At 36.3% G+C, this 3,640-nt stretch overlaps 1 long non-coding RNA gene across 1 annotated transcript; it reads right to left on the bottom strand.

The window, feature by feature from the left end:
* LOC133424956 (uncharacterized) lies at nucleotides 1-3,126 on the bottom strand. Its single transcript, XR_009770925.1, has 3 exons — nucleotides 3,083-3,126; nucleotides 2,701-2,756; nucleotides 1-1,723 (listed from the first exon to the last, which is right to left on the bottom strand). It is a non-coding gene; the product is annotated as an uncharacterized LOC133424956 (long non-coding RNA).
* Nucleotides 3,127-3,640: the final 514 nt, after the last annotated feature.

The raw sequence follows: 3,640 nt of genomic DNA, 5'->3' as shown, positions 1-3,640 counted from the left end.
TTCTTAATATTTTTATTAGGGGGTAAGGCACAGTAGAACATACAGAACATACAGAATACACAGTCTACCTCCTAGGATGTTTTTTTTTTTTTTTTTATACAACCGAACAAAAAATCCACACAAAATAATGACAAATAAATGAAAATTATTCTAATTAATATTTAAGTATCAAAGCTGTACAGTATAAATTAAAAAATAGATTAATAAAAAAGGGGAGAGAAAAAAACAAAAACAAAAAAACCCAAAGGAAGAAAAAAAAACACCCCAAAAACAAAGTAAACGTAAATAAATAGATAAAAAGGAGGAAGAAAGAGAGGAATGAGAGAAGAGAGGGAGGGGGGATCCGTCAGGGCAGTATCAGACTTACTAAACTGCAACCAACGTGGAATTGTTAATATATCCAAAGACTGGACAATGATCCATCTCAGTTTTACTTTTCTTTTTTTTCCCCCTTCTCCAGGAAAATGTTGTTCTGGTCAGAGCTACTTTCTCCAAATGTGTCAGAAAAATGACTACTGAACCAGGAGGACTCGACTGCTTCAGGAGATCGTCTGTGGTTCCAATACAAAATCTGTTGACGACAATATTTTTACACACCTCGTGTAAATATTGGACTTGATCATTTTTTTAATAAGAGCAAACTACAGTAAAAGGATACTGAGAAGAGGACTTTTCTTGTCTGTTTTATGAGGAGACGACCATATGAAGCTTCAGTAACGTAAGCTTAAGATCCCTGAGCATAATCTGCTTTATTGCCACTGGCTTTGAGCTAAAAGTTACACAACCTGTGAAAATATGCTACACTTTAGCAATCCCTACTTTGATACGTGTTGGACTACGAACAACTTTGTGCACGTTTTGTAACTACATTAAATGGTTTTTGATCCTTCGTTTCCTGAAGTTAATGGCAACGCTACTTTACTTAACACCTCTGTCTTCAAACTCGATGTTTTTCACATAGAACCTTAAAAACTACGGTAAAACCATCTGGATGTACCACCACCTTGAATATCAGTGTTCGTGGTCAAAATATGTAATATCAACATAACAAAATAATCTTAATTGTGTTTTGAGACCTTTAAAAATTTTCAAATTTGCTGATTTTTAACATCAGCTTTAAGATACGAAAGTAAGAAGAGAAGAAAATCATCTTATTTGAGTTGATTTCATGTTTTCTTATTTTCTGATGTGTTTTAATGTTCTCGGATGTAATTTCATTTATGAGCAGGCAGTCAAATTACTCATTTCACATTTTTAGTCTTTCAGTTTACCAAATGTTGAATTAGGAAACATCAGGTTTGTTTCAACAGTTTTCAAGATGTACAGGAAGCTGCTTTCTACATGTTATGTTCATGCATTTTGTGTCCAAATGTTCACCCCTGTAAGTGCAACGAGTGCGAGTGCCAGTGCGTTTACAGTCGACAACAGGGTACGTGGTAATTTTGATCATTTGTTCTTTCGTCTTTCCTTCACACAGTTCATCAATTGTTTTAGCTTGTTCCAAAATGAAAGTATTAACTGGTTTACAATTTCGTTTCCAATTGATTCTATTCATCTCTTTATTACATCGATCAGGCGTCATCCCTGGTTTGATGTGTTGCTCTATGAAACGTTCATGTTGCGTTTTGTAGTCCTTGTCGTCGTCGTAATCTTGGTGGACCGAGAGCACCTCAGAACCGAGCAGCACCAGCAGCAAACAAACCATCTGCATCTTCATGATTCCCTGGAGAAGAAAATCACACATTTACACATTTGCTCTCTTGTGTTATTGAGGTTGTTGGTGTGCAGCAGGTTTATTGCAGTAAAACATAATAACAATCTTGGACCTTTTAGCAGAAAGCATGTTTAACACTTGTCGATACCTTAATAGTAACTCAGAGTCTAGTCCACTTCCTCTTCATATATTGACACTTGATTGTCTAAAAATAGTTTATTTTACAGAGAAACCAAAGCAGCTCCAGTTCTGACCATATTCCACTAAAAGGGGACCTATTATGAGAAACATGTTTTTTCTTGCTTTAACATATATAAAGTGGTCTCCCCTCAGCCTGCCAACTCAGAGAAGGAGGAAAGCAACCAAATTCTGCAGTGTCTGTACAGCCGCCCGGATGAGAAGTCCAGTGTGATGTGGATCTACGAGCCGTTCAGATTCTGCTCCCTTTTGTTACGTAACGAAAATGCAATTTACATAGGTTGGCCTCCGATGCGTGAAACCACGCCCACAACTAACTCCGCCGGCCGGAGCTTCCGCCATTTTTTCGTAGCGGTGTATCGCGTTATTCAGGCAGCCAATCAGCACAGAGCCTCATTATCATAGCCCCGCCCACTCAGAATCCCGATGAGGTTAGAGAATGGGAAGATAAAGACATGGATCAGAGGCTGAATTTCTAATTTATTTAGCAAAAACAATCAAAAGCTTGTTTTTAAGACATTCAAGGCCTGTTTAAAATGGGTATTAGATGCCATAATAGGTCCCCTTTAAGTTAAATCCATGATACCCTAGTTATAGTCCAGTTCCCTCCACTAGTTCAGTGTGATCATATTCAGATGATACATACTATAATATCTAGTTTATATACTAGAAGTACTTTCAAAATAAGGTGGAAACTAACAAAACCTGAAAACCGTGACAATATTTAGTTCATATATTGGAAATGAACATGGTTTAGTAGCATGTTCAACAGCATCATTTCCACTTACCTCAGAGTTTGACTCAACAGTGGTTTGACTGGTTTCCTGCAGTAGGTCAAGTCCCTCTGTAACCATAGAAACCATGATCGTGTGTTTAATTGCTCTGTAAACTGAGCTGCATCTCAAAGAAATTCTTTTCATTGTTTAGTCTGTTTTTTTAATTTTATGTATTGATTTTTGTTAATTTATTTTTCCAGTTAAATAATCCTATTAAATTATGAAATATTTGAAGCAAATATATCCAACATTTTAGACTGCACATCATTAGGTATTTACCTATTTTAGAGTAGTATATAATTTTTTTTTTTTTTTTAAAGAAAATACCGTATGCTTTTTATTCAAGGATTTCATCTTTAAATATTCGTCCCCAGAAAGATAAAGAGCCTTTTACCTGCTGATGGAGAACAGGAGACAAAAGTTCTGCCTTTAGATCCTCCAGAATGATTTAGTCCTCAGTTTTCACCTCATTTAATATACAAACAACTGAAGGAGGAGTTTTCTAAGTAACCTATCAACAGATCATACCTTCAACACATTACCAAATAAAGGAATAACTTTAATAGCTTAAAAACACACGATTGGTCCTATGGTGCTCTCATTATCAGTGGTCGTTATGTAGAATTTATGTGACAAACAAATGATTGGTCAGCCGCTGCTGCATCTGTCTAAAGTTCATACCGGTATGCAGAGTTTTGCGGGCACATGCTGCCGTGCACATGTCCTCATGCAACAGTGATAGATGAGCGGACGTCTTCCCACAAGAAAGAGTGGTTAACTGGGGGCACGAAACTGCTCTTAACCACACCAGCATGAAACATTAGAAATATAAGTGTCACCAAATAGGCTCACAGTTCTCCCATTAAAAAGTAATACAAGTTCAATTGACTGTAAATTAAAAATTTAGGAAGTTTATACATACATACATACATATGAACAAAATGTATTGCCT

The sequence above is a fragment of the Cololabis saira genome, chromosome 24 (assembly GCF_033807715.1).
Source record: "Cololabis saira isolate AMF1-May2022 chromosome 24, fColSai1.1, whole genome shotgun sequence".
Taxonomy (NCBI): domain Eukaryota; kingdom Metazoa; phylum Chordata; class Actinopteri; order Beloniformes; family Belonidae; genus Cololabis; species Cololabis saira.
This window is presented reverse-complemented; position numbering and strand designations above follow the sequence as displayed.